General features: G+C 36.9%; 1 protein-coding gene across 7 annotated transcripts in view; it reads right to left on the reverse strand.

The window, feature by feature from the left end:
* The window catches only part of NCOA1 (nuclear receptor coactivator 1), a 196,419-nt gene that overhangs the window by 146,821 nt on the left and 25,444 nt on the right, over positions 1-24,154 (reverse strand). For all 7 annotated transcript variants that reach the window (XM_090280977.1, XM_090280976.1, XM_090280979.1 and 4 more), the window contains exon 2: positions 3,753-3,887. The gene's annotated coding sequence lies outside the window, so the exon portion shown is untranslated. The remainder of the gene's footprint in view (positions 1-3,752; positions 3,888-24,154) is intronic.

Here is a 24,154-nt window from a genome sequence, read left to right on the forward strand (position 1 = left end):
GCATACATGACAGTAATTGCTTTGCCAGATGGTATGCCTTTGATAAGGGATTTTTGCCAAAAGCTCATTTTACTTTCTCTCCAAGCATAATATTTGTCATTAACTTTGAAACTGGTTTTACAAGCTTCTGAGTAGTAGTGTGATTTGACCTGTTTGGTTCTTTTTTTTTTTTTTTTGCTATGAGAATAACTGTGACTGATACTTCAGTAGTGTGATCTTCTCTGTCTTTAGCAATATTCCCTAATTTCACACAGTAAAGCATTATTTTATATAATGTTGCATCCTTATTTCATTTTTCATCACAAGTCTAAAAGATAATTATTATAGAAAAGGGAACTAAGATGAGGGGGAACCCAAAAAACCCAGAATAGGGCGGACAGAGTCCAGGGGCCTGCTGTTTTGGTCAAAAACTGGTGAACACTCAGCGTGGTGTAGGCAGGTGTGTTCGTAAATCACTCACTGTGAAATGGGCAAACATGTTGAAAATCTTCAAAAAAAAACATTCACTGAAGCTGAACACAGCCTCTCACAACAATGCCACCTGGTACGCTGATACAGATGGGTTCCTAGAACACGCAGCTAGTAGAGAAATCCTGCACTACAAGGGGTTCGCCCTCCAGAAGATACTTCCAGGTTTTAATTCAATTCCCCAGGGAAGCATGAAACTAGAAGAATCAAAGCTTGTGCTCTTTCCATCGTACCAAGGGAATATACCTACTTCCTTATTATGCCTTGCTGAAATTTGTTTTCAAATGTTTTCTTGAGTCTGAATAAAATATTTCTAAAAGGTACTACTTTAACTAAATGTAAACTATATTCCAAGACATAACCTTACAAATGCTCTCAGGCCTGAACTTATGTACTGATTTTTTGTTTTAACCCTCTCCCCCCCACAAAAAATATCCTACAATCTCAAAATCTAAAGGCCTCTCAAAAAATTACAAGAAAATATTGTCAAAACGTATTATATAAAATTCCTGAGCATGAGTTTGTGAAATTTTCACTTTTCTTCATTTTCAAACGGAAAAATGCAAATATTAATAAGGATAGCTCTCTGTGAAAACGTGCAAATGAATGGGGAGACAGAAGAAACTGATGAATTTGAAATTCCTAATTAAAGATTTAAGCAACCTAATTTGGCTATGGGGCAGTCTTACAAATACAATCATAAATCGTCAACAACCAAAACCAACTAGCAAATTCAACTGATCAGAACTTCCTACTCCCTAATCTTAATTTTGTTGAGATCTGAATATAGAACTTAACTATATTACTTAAAAAGAGATTCCAAATTATGATTTTATGTGCTCATTTTCTGACTGTTTTTAAATAGTTTTCAGATGAGTGTATTTAACCTCCCTAGCCCCCGAGTAAACATTCTGAATGAAAGAAGCCTTCAAATTCATTCTAATGAAGTTAGAATAATTTATATTCCTCCATATTCTTTGCAAAGCTTAGACATCCTATTAATGATGTTAAATAAAAGTAAAAAGGAAAGATATTTTTTAAATTAAGAAAAATGGTTCTGATAATAAGACAAATTATATATTTAATCATCATTACCATTTGATTCAAAATGACACCAAGAAATTTTAGAAAAGTACAGATGCATATATTAGCTGTCAAGGAAGTTTTAAAACTTCTCATCAAAGCAACCTAATAACTCTTATTTTCATTTGCTATTTGATTCAAGGTAACCTTTCTTCAACAAAAATTACTCAATTAGAACACTCTCTTCTGGAAGGTAATCCTTTTTTTTTTTACCTTAAACGGTCTTAGAATTTTTCAGTATCATATTTTTATTATTTTATAATTTACTTCTTTATACATTCTTCTTCCAAAACAGAACAAAATGAAATTAATAATTCCAGTAATAAGTGATACATTTTTCTCATATTTTCATCTTCTCTGTAATCAAGCAAGATTAACTTATAAACCTCTATAAAGTACAAAGAGAACCAATCAACTTGGACCTATCCCCTAAAATAATAATCTTTCCATACCATCTACATATTTGAAAGATACAATTTTAAAAAATGTTTACATGAACACCTAACTGTACCTTGTTTACAATTTATATGTATTTTAGAAAAATAGGAAGTACTGTGTTTGTTTTCCATTAACCCGATGTTTTCTTTTTTTGTTTTCAATTATCTTATGTAGTCTTTTGAGTGGGGATCCACCCAATAATTTGGAAGTATCACTTGGTTCTTTAATTACATATCTCGCTTTTCTGGCCCAAGTGAAACTAATCCATCAAACCCTAAAGGTCCTACAGGCACAGTCTATGGGGAGTAACAGTGACACTTTTTGGTGAATAGAGAACCCTTAACACCAAGTTTAGGAGAATAGGAGAGACAGGTTTCCAAATCAAACTAAAGGACAATCCCTAAGGTCTCTTGTATCATGGGAGCACACTGTTAAGAGTGCCAAATTCAGTTGCTCATCTCAGAGGGTCATGACATAGTAAAATAGTTATTAAACTGGCATTTATTTATTTCAGTTCTTTTCATAGTTTACTCAGTCTTAATCCACACTCAGTAATTAGGTCTGTCCAGAAAGTATCCACCCACATAATATGAAAAATAGAGACATTTATTGAAGAAGATATAAGATACAAGAAAGAGTGTACATAGGACACTGGTGCCTCAGTCCCCTTCAAAGTACGCACCTTGGGACCTCACACAGTTCTCCCAACTTCAGCACGATGTTCCTTCTGCTCTGGTAGCAGAAGCCATGGAACAAATTTTGCCATGACACAGTTCATGCCAAGATCCTGTGTCAAAATCTCAGACACCGTAGTTTTTGGAATCCCCTGATCAGCTTCTAGTCCTCGCACTGTCAGTCACCGATCTTTGTTGACTGCAGCCTGTACATGTTCAACATTCTCAGATATTCTGCTTGTTGCAGGCCTTCCAGAACATGGGTCACTTTCAATAGATTCTCAACCACCTTTGAAGCATCTGTGCCACACTTCTATTTACACAGCACTCATTGCATCGTCCCCAAAAGCCTTCTGAATCATCCGAATAGTTTCCATGGAAGAATGTTCAAGCTCAATGCAAAATCTGATGCAGACTCATTGCCCTACTTGCTCAGTCATTTTGAATGCAATGGCCACACCACACACATGCTTGCTCAATGGTGTCGACCACCCCCACTGACTAGTACAGTGAAGGCGTCACTGTTCATGCACGCGCATTCCCAGTCCACTCTCCTTGGCTGCCAGGTTGCATTGATGCTGCACAAACCGTTCTGGTTATACTGATGATGGTTGGACTTTTCCAGATAGCAGACCTCATATACTTTAATTTCTTATAATGGACACACTTTCCTAATTAAGATTACCTCCTTTTAAAATTTGGATCTTTCCTCAGTTTTGGGGGGCAGTGTGCCAGGGGTGGGGAGGGTAAACTCTTCTCTAAAAGCTAACCATTCTAAAATAAAAATTTAAACTTATGAAAGCTATGTATAGAAACCAACATTATAAAGTGACTACCAAGGATTCAAATTAAAGTAAATGTGCCTCGCCCTGGTTGGTGTGGCTCAGTGGATTGAGTGCTGGCCTGTGAACCAAAGAGTTGCAGGTCTGATTCTCAGTCAGGGCTCATGCCTGGGTTGTGGGCCAGGTCCTGGGTTGGGGGCACATGAGAGGCAACCACCCATTGATGGTTTTCTCCCTCCCTTATCCTCTCTCTAAATATAAGTAAATAAATAATCTTTAAATAAATAAATAAATGTGCCTCAAATACCTTAGAAAGTAGAAATTTTAAATGTCGATGTCTTCATTTGGAAGCAAAAATTTCTACTGCATGGATCTTGCCTGATGGTCCTTGATTTTATCATCAGAGTTGGTTCCAGTTACATTTCCATTAGTATAGATTGATCTAAAGTAGGAGAAAGATGACATATTTAGTCTACTGAAAACATTACAGATTTCATATATTGTGATACATCATTGTTTCCCTGTAAGCAAAGATTCTCATATAGATGATTTAGTTGTTAAAGAAATGCCAATTCCCATTCTTGTCCCTACTAAAGATTTTAAAAACTGAAATTACAGATCAAAGGTGATAAAAAGAAAGAGGAATAAACTTGATAAGAGGTAATTAGTTACTAGCTTTAAAAAGGTCAGATCCCCAAAGGAGGTACGCCGCAGATTGGTATTTGCTGTGCACTGGTATTCCAAAGAGACAAGGGGCTAGTAACTATTAGATCACTCATCAGAGTTGCCGAAGTCCCCTTAGGAGCAGCTGCCTCAGAACTCAATTTCAGGTAAAATGGAACAGTAGGAGGAAACAGGATTTCCAGCAGAAGATAACCTCTACGATAAAGAAGCACCCAATATGATGGCTACTATTCTTTCCTGGGTCATTGGCAGTGGGATACGATAAATTGGATCTTACCAAACTAATGGTAGTGCTGTATCTTCTCACTCTACCTCAAAGTTAATTCCAAAGAGTGGGAACTCAGCACACATAAGAGAATTCTTAAGAAATGTGAGCCCTACCTGCTGTCATTATTTAAACCTCAACTGCTTTAGGCTTTACCACCCAGGCTCACTATTGGTCAATCCCCGCCCCCACCCCCACCCCCCACTTTACTTACTCTCATTTCTCCAGCTGCTGTGTTATCACCAGCCTCAAAATCTTGGTTGTCACTCAAGCTATCAAGTCTACCTAGCATGCTCCTCTCTTCCCTCCACTTCACCACCTTCAAATTCCTAATCCTGGGCCAATTCACTCACCTGCTAGAGAAAAAATTACCCAGCCATGGACTGACCCTACTATAATATGATGGTCTTCAAATTCAGGTAGACACTGAATGCTATCCAGTAACCCTTTTAACATGTTGTTACTCAGGTTCTTCTCCCATCACTCACACTCTTTGTTTCCAGGTTTTTGCCACTCTCCCTCTTCCAGACCTATGGGGGTGCAAGAGGAGAGGGGTTTCTTCTTGTTTTCCTTAACCATTTGTGTAGGTTGTTTATAATGTGAAGATATTATTACTTTTACTGACTTTTAACATTTTCTCAGTCTATCACTGGCTTTTAATATAGAAGTTTTTATTTTTAGGTGGCCAGATTTGCCCATCATTGCCTTTTTCATTTCTCTTATTATGTCTCTGCTTAGAAATTTCGCCCTTTCCATGACAGTAGATAAACAGTCTCATTTTCACTTTTCTATGGGCTAATTATTTGAATACTTCATTCCAAATGATGTAGGAATGAGATCTAACTCTAATCTAAATTGTACTCCCAACTGCCCACCGGTTTCCCTAACAACATTAAGTAATTCTCACTGCCACTTGGTTTTATAAAGTTTATTTTTATGTATTTCATTGGTCAATAATGAAGTTGATTTCTGGGCTATAATCCGCTTAAATAATGTAATTATTGTTTCTTTATATGTTTTAATTTATGATCAGAATATTCTTTGACATTGTTATCTCCTTATTCTTCCTAAGAATAGTTAGATACATTTTATCAGTTTTCAAGGATAGACATAGTGATTTATGAGTAAGAAATGGTTGCCAGGTCCACCCCGAGTGCTGTATTTCTGTTACAGCTGTTGCTTGCACACCGTGCTCCTTGCTGCCCTGACAGATCACCCGTATTACTCCCTGGGCCCAGAACTAAAACCTTTCTAATCATACTAAAAAGCCACCTTTTTTATATATTCATTCATCTGGGGGCAGAGTCATGAAACCTTGTTCTTTGCAATTTTCCATGCTCTTCATTTCTAAAATATAATTTAGGTAAAATAAAGGTATTTCACCAACAATTCTTACTTCATAAGCCAAGATTTTAATTTATTGATTTTTACAGAGAGAGAGAAACACTGATTTGTTGTTCCATTTATTTATGCATTCATTAGTTGATTCTTATATGTGCCCTGACTGGGTATCGAACCCATAACCTTGGCATATTGGGACAATGCTCTAACCATCTGAGCTAACTGGCCAGGGCTTTAAGCCAACATTTTAATCAGTTCTGAAGTATTTTTTCATATCTTCCTATTATCTTTCAAGTTATGCATATTATTTTTAATTTTTGTACTACATACCAAATCCACACGAATCAAAACAATCAAAATGTACAAAGATTACTACAACCAGCAAAAACATTTTTTTTTTAAATGAAGGAAGATTTTATTTTTTTTACAAAACCTGAGAGAATATACTGCCCTCAGACTTCAGAAATGTTAAAAAGTTCTTTAGGACCCCCCCCAATCAATCAATCAATCAATTAATTAAAATAAATAAATAAACATTTTTTAGAAGTTCTTTAGGCAGGAATAAAAATTACCAGGTGAAAATCTGGATCTACAAAAAGGAAATAAAGGTCTTTAGAAACAGAAAGTAACTATAAAAGACTGTTTTTCTTATTTTTAGTCACTTTAAAAGATTACAGACCAACTAAAGCAAAAAACAACAATGTATTGTGGGGTTAATAACATATAAAGAAGCAAAGCTTATGACAACATAGTATAAAATGGAGGCTAGAAAAGGAAAGTACACTGTAATGAGATTATTGCATGATACATGAAGCAAAGTCTGAAAACATTTTTGGTTGTTGCAACTGGGGGTGGTTGCTACTGTCATCTAAGAGGCCAGGAATGCTGCTTAAAAATCCTACAATGCACACAGGCTATTCCCTCCATCCCCCACAACAAGGAATTATCCAACCAAAAATGCCAACGGCGCCAAGTCTGAGAAACCATGACCTGGGGCACCCACTTAGGTGTATATGTGTTTGTATGTGTATACACATATATAGAATAAGCCAAGAGTGTTAGAAAAATGAAATTATGAAAAAATTTTTTCAATTAAAGGCAAAAAAGAGGAAAAATAAACAAAAAGATTCAAAATAGTAAACAACTAGCAAGATAGAAGATTTAAATCCAAACTAGTCTATTATTATATTAAATTACCCAACCATCCAATTAAAAGATAAAGGTTACCAGATATCAAATTAAAAGAACAAAATCCATCTATACACTATCCCCAACACTAAATACAAAAATATAGACAGGTTTAAATTAAATGGATGGAAAGGAAAGAAAAGATAGCATGGCTATATTAATATCTGACAAAGCAGACCTCAGAACAAGAAATATTACCAGTGACAAAGAGGGACACTACATAATGATAAAGGATCAATTCATCAAGAAGACACAGCAAACCTAAATGTGTTTCACCTAACAACAAATGAAAAAATGAACCTAAATGTGTTCCACCTTCAAAACAAATGAAAAAAAAAAAAAAAACCTAATGAAACTAACTGTAAGGAGATTAGACAAGTCCACAATTATAGTTGCAGATATTAATACTCCTGTTATTAATCAATAGCACAAGAAGACAGAAAAAGACTTAAAACCACTATCAATTGATTTGGCTTAACTGGACATTTACAGAACACTTTACACAATGAGAGCAGAATATACATTCTTTCCAGAGGCACATGGAACTTCACCAAGAAAGACCACATTCTGGGCCATAAAACAAACCTCAATATATTAAAAGAATTAAACTCAAACAACTGTTTTCTCTGACCAACACAGAAATAAATTAGAATCAATAACTGAGGGGCGGGGGTTCGGAGGCCTGAGTGAAAGGGTAAAGGGATTAAACAAACAAAAAGACTCATGAACAACAGTACGGTGACTACCAGAGGGAAAGGGGGTGGGAGAGGTATCGCAGAAGAGGGTAAAAGTGGGATAAATGGTGAACATACAACACAACATACAGATGATGTATTATAGAATTATTTAAATAATCAATAACTGAAATATAGATTAAGAATTACCAAAGCTTAGAAATTAAATGACATACTTCTAAATACCCTAAGTTCAAAAAATAAAAAAATTAGAAAATATTTTTTAATTGAATGAAAAGTAAACCAAGATGTATCAAAATTTGTGGGATACCACTAAAGCAGTTCTTAGAAACTTGAAACATTAAATGCTTATAGTAGAAAACAAGGAAAGTCTTAAATTAATAATCTATGGAAGTAGAAAAAGAAAAGCAAATTAAACACAAAGCAATTAGAAGAAACAAAATAGAAAATGAAAAGTTTGCTAAATGAAAATCTAGTTCTTTGAAAAGTTCAATAAAATTAAATAAACTCCAGCCAGAATGATCAAAAAGAAAAGAGAAGCCACAAATTACCTACATCAGAATGAAAAGGGGACATCACTAGAAATTTTTATAGGTATTAAAAGGGTACTAACGTAATCCTATGAAAACTTTATGGCAATAAATTCTACAACTTTGATAAAATTTACCAATTTCTTGGAAGTCTGAAAACAAACTACCAAGTCCACTAAAGAAATTAGATAATAAGAATAATGCTTGATACAGTAAGAAAATTTTAAATAGCTTCCTTGGCAAATTCTACCAAACATCTAAAGAAATCACACCAATATCACATAAACTCTTTCAAAAATAAACAAGGGAAAAACACTTCCCAATTCATTTTGTGACAATAGCATTACTTTAATACAAAAATAAGACCCCCCCAAAAAAAAACTTTAAGAAAAATAAACTGCAGATCAATATCTTCTCATGAATAGACACAAAATATGTTAACCAAATATTAGAAAAAGGAATCCAGCAATATTTTTTTAAAAAACAATATATATCATGTCCAAAGAGCATTTATCCCAGGAATGAAGCATTAGTTCAATATGAAAAAAAAATCCATCAATATAATTCACCATATCCACAGACTGAAGCATAAATGATCACCTTAACAGAATTTTTTTTAATTAGGAAAAAAACCCACAGCCATTCATGATTCGAAACTCTCAGAAAATGAGGAACAGAAGGGAACATCCTCAGTGTAGCACATGAATCTACAACAAATCTATAGCTAATATCAGAAATAATCATGAAAGACTAAATGCTCTCCCTCTAAGACTAGGAACAAGGCAAGAACATCTGCTCTCACAACTCCTGTTCAACACTGTACTATACTGCAAGTATAATAAAGCAAGAGAAAGAGAGAAAAGCCTAAAGATGAAAAAGAAAGTCTTCTTTCAAAGTGACAGGATTGTCTATATAGAATACCCTGAACAATTTACCACTAATACTAGTAAATGAACTTAGCATATTGCAGGATACAAGGTCAACACACAAAATTTAATTGTAAGTCTACATGGTAAAAATACAGAAAACAGCCCTGGCTGGTGTGGCTCAGTAGATTCAGTGCCAGCCTGCAAACCAAAGGCTTGCCAGTTCAATTCTCAGTTAGGGCACATGCCTGGGTTGCAGGTTCGATCCCCAGTCTGGGCACATACAGGAGGCAACCAATCAATGCTTCTCTCTTGCATAGATGTTTCTCTCTCTTTCTTCCCCTCTCTCTAAAAGCAATAAAAAATTGTCCTTGGGTGAAAATAATAATAATAATGATAATGATAATAATAAATCAATGTGGTTTTAAGGCACTAAGTTTTGGGGTGATTTATTAAATAAGAATAGGCAACTGAAACAGATAATATCAAGTTCATGATATCAGCATATTATAAGCACTGATCATCAAATATGGGTCTATTTTCAGGGTTAAAAGTTTTCAATTTTTAATAAGAAAATGTAATTTTTTATATGAATTGTACATACTTATACAAAGAACAGTGAAGCTATTGGACTATAGTTTCAAATATAATTTTAGAAAATGCATATGGTTCAAATGATGTTCCTTATAGACAGATTCTATACAGACAGATAGCATATCATTAAATCAGAATTCAGTACAGACATTTTCATGTGGGGGACACTGAGATGACATGATCTTGATACTTTTGCTCTCTGGGACTTAATACAAAAAACTAGATGAATACATAATTAAGATATTCATTAAACTATCTTCTCATATCTGGTATTTTAAGTGAGCTTTTGATAGACATGAAATAGCTGTCAGTTTGTGATTAAATCTTCTAATAAGAGCACATAGAATACTCTATAAGGTTTGTTAGAGTCATCTATATTAATAGCCCCCAAATCTACCTTTTTCCTAGAACTGCTCCTACTGAGATCACCAAGACTCTTCAGTGCTATATCCCATGAAAATACCTTTGTCCTTGACTTATTTAATCTTAAACAGCATCTACAGAAATAACCATTCCCTTTTAGCCACTAAGTGCAGCCCATAGTCAAGGACTCAAGAGTTAAATTCTACCTCCTTGAAGTAGAAAGTGTCTGAATAAATTACTTAGAATTGTATACAAGATAAATAAGTAGGGGCACTTATTTATTCAATCACTTATTTTAACCCATATGGATTTAGGGATATTTACTTTATACTTAGGGTTATAATCCAGTACTATAATACTTATTATTGCTCAGATTTTTCCACCTTTGGTCATTCGGTGCTCTTTCAGGTTGGGTCTTATATCTTTCTGCCAAGCCCCTATCCTTTTGGATTTTGAGCATTTTGTTACTTTCTGGCACTACAAAATGGTCCCAGGCTTATTTGCATCTTCCCTGCCCCAGTCCTAGAATCAAACATTTTTTCAAGGAGCTTTACTACTTTTTGTTGGAGAATGGTGTTAGAAATCAAAATTTGTGTGCTGGGTGTCTTCAGTGCTACTGAAGTGTCATTATTTGTAGACAGAGCTAGAAAATATATGTTTCTATACTAGGCCATATCGTCGGCAGCCATCCGTCTCGAGAGACGATGGTGTAGCTTCTTAAGAGTCTATCTGCACCGCCGAGAATGGCTGTGCAGTCCAACTCGGGAGTGACACGGTATCTGTCTCCTCCCGTGTTGAATCGACCTCTTACGATGACGCTGGAGTGTCCTCTCCAGCGAAGCTGAAGCTACAGAGCCCGGGCAGGGTGATATGGAGGGTCTGCTGTTGCCCATGCAGCAGACCCCCCCTCTCTTCGCAGCTGAAGGGTCCAAGGGAAAGACGGAGTCAATACAGCTTGGCTTCAGGTGTGCCGCAGGAGTTGCCGGTGTTGACTACAACGTCAAACCGCCTTAGGGACTCCGGCTCCGGATTTTCTGTCGGGGTTTACTCCCTTAGCCTTTCCCCTGAAGAGGTATGCTGCAAGGCAGCGGAGGTTTTTTGGAGTCAGAGTTTTCCTCCTCTGATGTGCCCTGACTGGAAGATCGAACCAGCGACACTTAGCTCGCAGGCCGACGCTCAATCCACTGAGCCAAACCAGCCAGGTACTAGGCCATATACACACATACATATCTATAATGTGTCTGTATCTATAACTACTCAGGCATTAAGCTAAACCCAAGTTCACACTGATGTCTCTAACTCTAAACCAGTACTACATGGTTTGATCTAGCCTTTCCCTTGCCCATGGTTATCTGTAACCTCACTTTCCAAAAGTGAGAAACCTGGATCCCACAATTCACCATCCATCTACTTATTTGTTTGATACCTATACCCATGCACAATTGTTTCAGAATTGTTAGCTCGCACTGTCCTAAATTTGTCTTATTTTTCAGTCATTTCTTCTTAAAAGTCTTTTAGGATAATCCTCATTTTAGATGTATGTAGTTCCTAGAATCTTTCAGCTAAATCATCTCTGCTCCCTCCACACATTCTTCCTGGGTGATATTTCCTTCCCATGATATTAATTACCTTCCAATGTGGATACTTTCCAAAGCAGTATCTCCAGCCCAGATCTCTCTCCTAAACTTCATACCCACTTATATCTAACTACCTACTGGGTCTCCACTTGGCTGTCCCATAGGCTCCACAAACTGAACTCATCGTCACTGCGCCCCCCCCCCCAATCTTTTCTTCCAGGGTTCCTTTACTGAATGGCATCATTATCACCTACCTACTACACAGCCAGAAATTTAAGGTCAGGTCTGTCCTCTTCCTAATAGCTAACCACCACAGCCTAACCTTTTCTCAAACCCATCTACTTCTCTCAATCCCATGACCCTACTGTATCCAGCCCAACATCACCTCTGACCTAAAAATACTTGTTAGAACCAACAGAAAAATAAGACAGCTCTCTGGTTGATCTCACCACCTCCATCTTACTAGCTAATTCAATACTCTCCACACGACAGCCTGGGTGATCTTTCTAAAAAACAAACGAGATCATATCACTTTTTCATAATTGAAATCTTTTTATAGCTCCCCATTCCTCACAGGATAAAGCCCAACTGCCTTGATATTGTTTCCAAGGTTCTGTGTGATACTGTCCCTGGTTACCTCTCCAGTGTCACTTGTTCCTTTTTCTTACTTTGTATTCCCTGCAATCTACTAATCTGAAATCTTCTCACTTTCTCTCGCCTGTCGTCTTGTCTCAACTCAGATGTTCCTTCTTCAGAAAACCGTCTCTGCTTCTCCCCCAAATCTGGGTTAAGTGTTCCTGCTCCGTCCTCACATTTCACCATCTAATCTATCTTCATCTATCACACTGCATTGTAACTGCCTGGTTATTTTTTTATATCAGTTGCTGGACTATAAGCTCCATCAGGGCAAAAATCACATTACCTTTTGTTTGTTCTTTAACTGTATCCTCAGAGTCTAGATCTCTGCTTAATACGTAGTAGAAATGCAATAAATGCTTAAAATAAATACTTTTGATTTTCTATTTTTCTTATTTCTGTGGCTTAGATTTATTGTACAGATAATGAAAATGAAATACCTTTTGTAAGTACAAAGTTTAATATTAATTTGTTAAAGCAAGTCTATTAATTATATAATTCTACAGAGTATTTCCTTGGATACTTTTCTCAGAAAAAAACACAAAGCTAGTATAATTTCTGAAACCATGTCTATCTGGAAAGCTCTCTTTTGCCTTTACATGTAAATGACAGCGGGTTAAGGTGTTAAACTCTGAGGTCCCTCACAACACTGTAGATACTGCAGTAATTACCAGCTCCGAATCAGGAATCAGTACCATTTGGTGATGAGGTTCTCACTAGTCCTCAGTAAACCTAAAAAAGGTGACAGTCTTGTCCAACCTAAAACAAAAATTACTCAATTGTTTATGTTTTACAATTTATATCTTTATTTAGCCAAAAAAGTTTGATAATGTATGTTACTCAAATCTTCTACTAGCATTTTACTAGTTCATAAATCCAAAGGTCTGAAATTCTCTAATCTAGCATTTTTCATTAAATAGAAGGATAGATTACAACCTGATTATCTTTCCTTTGAAAATCATTTGGTTTTCCTCTCTGAATGCTCATAAAATTTTCCCTCATCCTTAAACATAAGAAATGCAACTAGTATAATCACTCATCTTTTTTGATATTTGGTGAGTTGTATTAAAAGTCCAAGCCTCTAGTTTAGCAACAGTTTCAATACTTGCTTGAGTATTCATGGATTACTTATACATCATCTCTGTTGTTTCTTTCTAGAACACTCAATTTATGGATACCAGATCTCTTGGGTCTCTCTACTGCGTCTAATTATCTTTTTTGTTATAATCTCCATCTCTACCTTTCCATGATTCGAAACATCATTTGAACTAGTCTTCTAATTTATTAATATGGTTCTCTGGAGTATCCAATTTACTTTCACTATTATTTTATATTTTCATTGAATATTAATAATTTTGTTTTCCAAAAACTTTTTCTTGTTCTCAGAATCTTAAATCTCGCCAAGTCTAGGAATTTGAATTTTTTATATCTGATGCAGTGTTGTAACTATTTGGCAGAGACCTAGCTGTTATGAAAATTCAAGTTATTTCTTCTTTTGAACTGCTGAATCTTACCACCTACAATTTTTCTGTTTGCTCACACCTATAAGAGGGATGGCCATGTTCTTCCACAGTTAGAGAAAGGCGCTCTCAAAAATTATTTAGATCAGTGTTAAAATATTTTTCAGAAAATTTCTCCTTTGTGTTAACTTTGGAAACCGCAAAACAGGGCTACAAACCCTCGTCTGCCTGCTAAGGCTGGCCTCAGTAATAGCCCTAATCCAGTCAGTGGACCAGCCCTCAGTGTCCGTTAAGATCAGGCTCAGTTGCATACGAACAAATACCTGTGGTTTACTGAAAAGAGAGGTTTATTTTTCCCGTACTTAAAAGAGGTCTGGAGGGAGGTAGGTCTGGACAGACCGGAAGCTCTACAGTCACCAAGGACCCCTACTTGTTCAGCCTTTTCATTCTGCCAATCTTACCCCATGGCATTTACGCTGAGTCATCTCATAGTCAAAGCGTGATCGCTGAGACTCCGGAAACCCCAACCATGTCCTAGGCAGAAGAGAGGAGGAAGGAGGAAGAGTTCCGTGTGAGGCTTCCCAGGTAGTCCATCTCCTTCAAAGAGCTTTCCCAGAAGCCCTACCCAAAGACTTCTGTGTACAGCTGCTGGGAAATGTTGTTTTTCAGTCGGTTTTAAAGAAGTTAACATTATAGAAGTTACGTTACTAAGAAAGAAAGGGCGAATAGATGCTGGATTGGCAACCAACACTCAACCCCATCATTTCTCTCCCTCTCCTGAACAGGTTTCTAGCTTACTAATGTCCCTCTTAATTATGGTATTCAGAATTAAAGTGAAACAGCATATAATAATGTATTTTCACTTGGGGAAATAATTAATTCTTCCTGTAATCTCAACATAAGACCTCAATTAATGCATCCTGGCTGCTGTGGCTCAGTGGATTGAGCGTCGGCCTGCGAGCCAAGTGTCGCTGGTTTGATTCTCAGTCGGGGCACATGCCTGGGTTGTGGTCCGGGTCCCCAGTTGGTGGCGCCGAGTGAGGGGCAACCACACAGTGATGTTTCTATCCCTCTCTTGCTCCTTTCCCCTCTCTCTAAAAATAAATAAATAAACAAATAAATAAATTATTTTTTAAAAAAAGAAAGTTGATAGTGAAAAAATACAATTTAAAAAAAAAAAAACTTCAATTAATGCATTTTAAGGTTTCCCAAATTTTCTCAGAAGTCATATCAAACTTCTAACTATCTAAAATGCACACTTTTTTTTTTTTTGCTAGAACTATTCCATACAGGGTCTCCCCATCTAATATTTGTACAATTTATTTTCAAGGACTCTTAATTGAGCATCTTCACTATGACACTGTGGTCAAGTAAAAAAAAAAAAAAAAAACAAGACCCTGAAAGACTTGTGATATCACGTAGCTAAGGAGAAGAACATATAAATCCATGAACAAGAACGTAAGCTATCATACGAATCCTTCTAGACAAAGAAAATTAGTGCTATAAGAATGCAGAGCTGGGAGAGAAGGTTAGGTGTTAAATGGGAGGAGGTAAAAGGTTAGAAGAACGAAAGAAAACACCTGACCATGTTGGTAAGAAAAAGGTAAGAAACTAGTAGAGAGGAGACGCCAGGGAAGAAAACAGGCCTAATGAACGACCACCTCTCCTTCAGCCCTGCACCCCACCCCCATACCTCCGCTCTCCCGGATCTCACCCCTCCACAAACCTATGTCTGCAGAATCTATGCTCACAGCCTCAGCCACCTTGCCTTCCATTTATTCCTCAACCCACTGGGATCAGGTTTTAGCCCCCCACCATTCCGCTGACACCGCTCCTGTTTTGGTCATCTCTTAATTGCCAAATCACTACTTAGTCCTTATTTACCCTCTGATAATCTGGCATCATCGGCCACTCCCTCACTTTCCTGGTTTCTGGGACGTTACTCCCTTCACCTGTGAGCACGAGATCCACTACCATCATCACCTATATATGAGGGGAGACCCAAAATACTAGAATTTATTTAAACAAAACTGTGCATATATTCTTAGATGTTTAAACTTCAGTCACCTTCAAAGGACTCTCTATCTGATGCAAGACACCTATCAAGATGTCTTTCCCACTGCTCCAAACAGTCTTTGAACTCATCAATTTTGATGCCTTTTAGTGCTTCTGCCATGGTTTGTTTCACCTCTTCCACATCTGCAACATGTTTCCCATTGAGGACTTTTTTCACGTGGGAAATAAAAAGTCGCTCTAAGTGAGACAGGGTGAGTAGGAGGTGGGCACAGGGGCTCATGCCATTTTTGGTTAAAAACTGAACACTCAGCATGGTGTGGGCAGGGGTACTAGTACATCACACATCATAAAATGGACAAATGCATTGAAAGACTCTTCAGAAAAATTCACTGATGCTAAACACAGCCTCTCGCAACAACGCCAGCTGGTGTGCTGATACAGATGGGTTCCTTGAACACTCACCTAGTGGGGAAAGCTTGTAATATAAGGAGCCTACCCTCCAGAAGATAATTCCAGTTTTGGGGGGTTCCCCTCGTATGACTTCCAAATCTTGCTCACGCCAAAATATTTGAGCTCCAAACCCAGATATTCACAAGCCTAACAGACATTTCTCCACCTTGCTGTCTCACAGGCACCTCAACTTCAACACATCCAATTGAAAGAGCAGGAACCCCAACCCCAACCCCAACCCCCCAAACTGCTTTTACTCTTGAATTTGCTACCATGGTATATCTGACAATATTATCTCTCCACTCAACCAACCAAGAAACTAGGACTAGTCTAGATTTCTCCTTCTCTCTCATTCCCACACCCAATTGGCCTCATTAATTCTATATTTTTAACATCTCATATATTTGTTTCCTCAGCTCTATCCCTACTGCTACCTGCTTCAGGATCTCATTGTATCACCGAAACTCCAGAAGGAGCCTGTTCTCTCTGCCCAGCAATGTGAACATACTGAATATCACTCAGTGCTGTGCGCCATTCTGATTCATCCACATGGGCACCAAAAAGATTGTTCCATTTCAACTACTGTACTTTTCATTTCCCAGATCTCTAATGGACTCTTCTTCATAAATGCCTTGTCTTATAACCACTTGTTTTTGTTAAGAATAAATTCCCTACCTCTCTAAAATGACTGGCTACACTTATTTAGCACTCTATTCTAGTAACTTCTTACTTGACCCTAACCTTTTCTGTTTGTCGCTTCTCTTTCATGGTGTTAGCTTTCCCAAAACATTTGAAGATCCTTATCTCTGTATTTGGCATTCAGTTACATTCTGCTGTCTACTCTTGGTACAGTTCATTCAGGGAATAATACTAATTTCATATTGCTTTTAGTAGGACTGGGAAACTAACACAGGATGGTTTGACTCAGTGCCTGGTTTTCTAAGTGTGAGTATAGCCAGTTACCCGGTGCTTCCTGGTCTCACATACCCAAGCTTCTACATGCAGTTCTCATGTGATAACTGACATTTGCCCAAACTAGTGTTAGAATATACAGAGGTTGGAGCTGCTTGGCTGCTCATGTTGCAGAAATACTAATGAATCACCACTGCCGCTGGATATGAGCATTACCTAGAACCTCCTATTTATTTTCAAAAATTCTTCAGTTTCTGATTTACAAAGGATTCTCCTTCTTGTTTCTACATATGGGTACATATGTATTTTTCTATTATTTCTAAAGATTTGAAGAAGGAAAGCATAAAAGTATTGAATGTTCAGTCTGCCTTCTTGAAATTGGCCAGAATAAGTTTTCTAAAATGCCAATTACATCATCAATCTTTCCCTTTCCCATCTTAAAACCCTTTATTGGCTGCCAGTTCCCACAAACTCTAAATGCCTTAGTATCACATCCAGAGTCCTCCACAATATGACTGATGACTCCATCTCCCCTTCCCCATCCAATACCCCTCATAGTCCAGCCACATCTAACTACTTCCGGTTGGCCATACACAACATGCTTTTTCAGACCTTCATACCTTTTGCATTCATCAGTCTTTTTGTCTCTAATGCTGCTTCTCCTAGATTGACTCTTCTGAATCTTCTAAGCATCCTTTAAAACATAGTTTCTGGTCGCCTAACAAGATGAATGCACTTAATACCGCTGGACTGTGTACTTTAAAAAATGGTTAAGATGTCTAATTTTATGTTATGTGTATTTTACTGCAATAAACTATTTTGAAAATAAATAAATAAAATAAAATGAAACCCAGTTTCAAAAGGCTGGGAAAAGATGCATATCAAGATATTAATAGTGGTTTTCCTGTTTTTGCTTATCAACATTTTCTAATTCTTTTTAAAATTTATTGATTTGAGAGAGAGAGAGAGAGAGACAGAGACAGAGACAGAGACAGAGAGAGAAACATCAATTTGTTGTTCCACGTATTTATGTATTCATTAGTTGATTTGAACCTGTAATTTTGGTGAATTGGGACAATGCTCCAACCAAATGAGCTAACCCTCCAGGGCTATATTTTCTAATTCTTTCTACATTAAGAATCTAGTACTTTTATTGAGGTGGGAGGGAAGGGTTGCTGGTTTTGTTTTGTTTTTAATCTGGTCAGGGTCCTCTGTCCTCTGTAAACTTACTTGACTAGAGAATAAAGACTCACTTCCTCTTTTTTCCTCACATTGTCATGTTACATCACCTTTTTATTACACCACATTCAATGTTTTTCTTCCCCTACTAGGCAGTAATCTCTGTGAGGGCAGAGTCTATGTCTTCTTGATATTTCTCTTCCCAAAACCTAAAAGAACCTGAAATCTTATGCATGTCTAATAAATATGTGGATAAATAAATGCACAACAACAAAACTGGAGGAATTAGGAATGGACAGTTTCACGATGATATGAACTAGTCTTGAAAAGTTACTTAATTTTTCCTCCAAGAAAGGAAAACAGTATACAGAGACAGTTAGAGGGAGTGAGGAAGGTATAATAATTATGTGATCATTTTAAATCACAAGATATTTTAAGAGAGCATCATTCCCAAGACCTTGTGTTTTCTTAGGCACTTTATTATTTTTATTAAATGTTCTGGGGTGACATTGGTTAATAAAATTATGTAGGTTTCAGGTGTACAATTTTAAAATACATCATCTGTATATTGTATTGTGTGTTCACCACCCCAAGTCAAGTCACCATCCATCCATCACCATTTATCCAAGCCCTCATGTTACAGAGAGATAAGGAGAGCTCAAACTCAGAACTTTTAACAGAACATGGACTAGAAGCCAAGTCTTGTAATTCCCATTACAAAGCTCATTCAACTTTGCTGATTATCCTATCACTTGTTCACATCATGTGAGGCTTTAGTAATAAGGTTAATACCATCTTCACAGCTCAATACTTCTTGAAAATGAATGTTCTCCCCACATGCACTATCACTTAAATTTTAGTTTAGCCACATTCGACCAGGGTTTGCCTTTGAATAAGACTTCTGTTGGAGGCAGCTACTAGTGCTCAAACTAGGGAAGAAAAGGTGAAAAGCATTCACTGGGCCACAGATTTGATTTTACCAGGTGACGAAATAACAAACACAGATATAAGACTTGCTCTTTTTGTGGATATACTCTGTAATTTCATCAGATACCCTATAAACAAACAAACAAAAAAAATTAATCTCTTTAACACTGAAAGAAAGGTAAATTTCCCAAACCTGCATATTTGTGGGCTTTCCAGGAAGGGAGCAATTTGTCTGTTGTTAAAGCGTTGCTTTCCTTCCCCCATCCTAGGAACAATACATTAGCAAAGACAGTTTTCAACTAAACAGTCCATCATGGCCACTCTAGGTAATCTGGCACCATAACACTCAAGAAGCTGTAAGGTTAATTTTATTTTTTATTACGAAGCTTTAGCACTGCTGAGATGAGGCTATCAAGAAATTTGATATAGCCCTGGCCATTTGGCTCAGTTGGCTGGAGCGTTGTTTCATACACCAAGAGGTTGCAGGTTCAATCCCAGGTCGGGGCGCATACAGGAGGCAACCAATGGATGCTTCTCTCTGACATTGATATCTGTCTGTCTGTCTGTCTGTCTCTCTCTCTCCACAGCTCTCTCTCTCTCTCTCTCTCTCTCTCTTTCTCTCTCTCTCTAAAATCAATAAAAACATATCCTCCGGTGAGGATTTTTTAAAAAATTTTTTTGATAGATTAAAAAATCCCCACAAGACTTAGGTTATATAGCAATCAATCAACCCCTTTTAAAAGATATCTTCTATTTAAAATATTCACAACTATATTTTCTTTTTCTTAGTTTTCCACCTCAAATCATATCTCAGTCTCTCCTTTCTCAACCAGCACTGAAGAGATTTGCAAAGTCCTACACATCTGGACTTGACTATTTTAAAAGAAGGACTGAACAAAGTAAAAGGAAAATGAAAACTAATCTAGCTTGAGACAGAGTGACTGGAGTGCATGTTAGTACAATTAATTTGCATAGAGATGACAAACTACTGGTAAGTAGCTATGTGAAAACAAAAACTAGATTAAGAACAATAGGCCTCAGTAGGAGAAAAGTATAAGCCACCTGAGACAAAATGGAAAAAAGCCAAAAATCTGAAACATATACCCAGGGCCATGTTATTGCAAAAGTAAAGTGTAAGAAACAGGTTTTTCTGCTCACCAGCTGTGTCTTTATTTCCCAAAATAAATACCCTTGATTAGCTAAAAATTCCATCGTGTTAGTCACAATAAAGATTCACTCACTAAAGTCATAACATAAATAGCATTAAAACAATGATCCTTCTCCAGCTCTTAATGGTAAACAAGTTGATCATTTTTTAAATTAACATTGTATTGAATATCTTTTGTCCAACACTTCTTCAGATATTCTGCTGTTAAAAGACTCACAAATGTGGTGCTAGAAAAATAGGCTATTGTTAATTCTATAACTAGAAACCTTTGGTTGCAACTCTAATGTACTTTGCAATCTTTAGTGAGAAACTATACAATAAAATGCTATTTCTAAGTAGGAAAAAAATTCTGAGATCATTGTAGGTTGCGCTGTGAACTAAAAAAACCTGAGAAATTTAAAACCAATTTTTAGAAGTCTGTGGTATACTAAAACTGAATGTGTGTATTTTACCACTAGCTAAAAAATCTAAGAGTTTAAGTTACATCATTATGATAAATATGGTTGATTTGTTTTCACAAAATTAGCAAACAGTTTTCACAGTATAACCATCAAAAAATTAGATTTGTAAATTAGAATACTAGCGAGACTATATTAGATATTTGACACTGATCTCTCAGACATTCTTGTAGAGAAGAAAATGGTAGAAAGTAAGTGGTGAAAGGCACTTCCAGGCAGAGAGGAAACTGACTGCCCCGAAGATGCTGATGAACCACTCAGGAGTCACCAATGAACAGGACTGCGGTGGCCTACCTCAGTGCTCAGCCTCAGGATGACCTTTAAATATTTTTTTGAATGACCTGTTCCAGTAATTCAAAAACTTGTTCATTGTCTCTGTTGATAACACAAAGCTGATAATGCAATAAATGAAAATTAAAAATGGTAAATGATGTAAAGGGTAGAACACCGGGTTAAAAATAAACGAGATATAAATTAAGGATGATAAATACATGAGTGTTTGCTATATAAAATTCTTTATTGGTTATACATTTTTAATATATTCTTTTGCATCTTTAAACATTTATGAAAAACAGTTTTAAAATTAAGAGTAAATAAACACTAGAATAAAGTTTATTAAATAAATCAAATTTATAAATGGGAAAATCCACATCTTTTTGCCCCTGAATTCCATGACTCAAATTGCTACAGCCTTCTCTCCTCTATTCAGTTTCTTTTTTTGTCCCTTTTTTTTTTTTTTTAGTCCTTACCCATGATATGTTTATTAATTTTTTTTTTTTTAAGATAAAGGAAGAGAGGGAGAGAGAAAGAGACAGAAACATCGATATGAGAGAGAACTATGAATTGGTTGCCTCTGGTACACTCTCCAGGGATGGAGCCCACAACCTAGGTATGTGCCCTGATTGGGAATCGCAGCTGTAACCTTTTGGTGTACGGATGACGCTCCAATCAACTGAGCCACTTGGCCAGGGCTCTCCTCTATTCTTAGGTTAAAATGAAGACAGGAAGGCCTGGCTTAATAGCTAATTATAAAAATAAACACATAAATAGACAAATAAATAAATCTATCTATAAGCTTACATGACCAAAGTACTTAATGGGAACAAAATGTGAGATACAGTATCTTAAAAAAGAAAAATATACTAATTGCAAACTTGGACTACCTTAGTCACACTAATAAAATAGATCTGTTCTAATCTTAGCTGATCAGAATCACATCTAAAACATTACATGAGCCCTTAGGACGCGTAAGGAAGGCAGCCGATCAATGTTTCTCTCTCTCTCTCTCTCTTATTAATTACATGAAATTTTGATACCATGTTTCAAAGGATTTAAAGTAAGAGAATATCTGGAAGGACTTCCAAGAGCCTGAAAACAGTGGTGTACAAGAAACAATTAGGCTATGGAAACTAGCCTGGAAGAGAGAAGCACACGGGAAGGCAGAACAGCTATCATCAAACAGAGACATCAAAGCAGTCATGAATTACCTGAACCCTTGATGTATCAGAATGGACAGAGGTGTGTTCTACACAACTTCAGAAAATAGAACTAGGACCAGTAAGTAGACTTTGGATCATTATTACTAAAGATAACAAAGCAGAAGAGACACAGCCTAAGAAACCAAAGGCCCCTTACAAATTTCAGATAGTTTCCCCAGTCCTTATTCTTAATATGAGGTATTTGTTCTCTAGAACAAATTGTATCCTTACTTTTAATTGTATGTTAGTCACTTAGCATTTTATATGCATACTCCCATAAAAGGAATGTCAAAAATTATGGTCCAGCTGGCAGACATTAATTATAGTGGAGTCACATCTTACTTGATTTTATCTTTCCCAAATTCAGTCTGATCTTCACCCCCCATACCTGTCTCCCAAAAATGGAAAATGAGACTACATTAAAGAACCAACCTGAGTTCTGAACAAGTGAGCAGAAGATCATTAGAACAAGGTAGCCTTTTTTAAAAATGCCCCTTTTCCCCTAAAATGGTCACTTCCTCAAGTGCCACGCCTTGTAAATTTTAATGAAGCAATTTGCCTTTTATAAATGTCACCTTTCTGCACAGTGCCCCATGTCCCTCTTTCCTAATTTCAGTGCCCTCAAATTCCCCCACACCGTGGTACCCCAGTGAAGCCCTACTCTGGCTGTCCCAATTTACCTTAATATTCTGATCTCCAAAATTACATTCCCTTCCAATCACAACTAAAGGCAGAGAGGCAATCTGACTAGAACAATCTATAAAAATGATTATAAACTCTTAATCTAACTAGAGATACCTAAACTGCAGTTATTTATCTATCCAAATTAATGCCTAATAGAATTTCAGGCAATCAGGCAACATAAGAAAGTAAAATTTTAAAAAAAACCATCAAAGTGGGTGAAGGTATTTTCACATGAAGTCCATCATTAGCGTTCTTTGAAATCAGCTCCCATAAGTGGATTCTGTCCCATAACTTTCCTCTCTCCTCTAATTCTGAACCTTCAAATTCTTTAATCGCCTATGGTTTCTGAGAATTGTACCCCTGGTTTATGTGGAGGGCGGGGGGTGGAGGGGAGGGAGTTTATGATAATAAGTAGGACTGGGAAAAATGAGTTCCAATCATGTATTTGCCTATATGATTAAATTGTAATTGGAGAAAAACCTTGAATAGATAAGTAAAATATTAAGAAGCAGGAAGTTAGAAAAATCGTAACACTAAGTAAAATAAGTCTGTATATGTCTCTCAGTCTTACATGACACCTGCTCTGTCATTAAGACCTATTAAGACTTCTGGTCAAGATGGCAGCATAGGTAAACATGACTCACCTCCTCGTACATCAAAATTACAACTAAAATATAGAACAACTATCACTCAGAACCATGAGAAATAGAGTTGAATGGAAGTCCAACAACTACTAAGTTAAGGAAACCACATCCATTCAGACTGGGAGGAGAGGTGGAGACACAAAATGAAGCTGGTCCCACACCTACATGTGGTGGATAAAAATTTGGGAGGGATATATCAGGAGCAAGGAGTCCCAGCCCACACAGGTCCCCTGGCCCAGAGTTCCACTGCCAGGAAGGTTAAATCTCCATAAACTCTGGCTGCAAAAACCAATGGGATTGTGTCAGTGAAAGAAACTTCTGGAGTCCCAAACAGCTCCTCCTAAAGAAACCACAATGGACTTACTTGTACTCCCTCTGAGCTCCAGCTCTGGGGTAGCAGCTTGAAAGGCACTAGTGGCATACAGCAAGAAACTGAAGTGTCTGATATCAAGGCAAGGGCTGGGGGACAGCGTTCTCTCAGAGAGAAAGGTGAGCATAGGCCACTGTTCCTTTTCTGAACCCTCTCCCAACAGAGCCACAGAGCCATGTTGGTGCCAGAGCTGAGACTCCATCACCTGACTAACATTGTTTGCC

The sequence above is a fragment of the Furipterus horrens genome, unplaced genomic scaffold (genome assembly GCF_987537825.1).
Source record: "Furipterus horrens unplaced genomic scaffold, mFurHor1.1.pri manual_scaffold_6, whole genome shotgun sequence".
Classification (NCBI taxonomy): Eukaryota; Metazoa; Chordata; class Mammalia; order Chiroptera; family Furipteridae; genus Furipterus; species Furipterus horrens.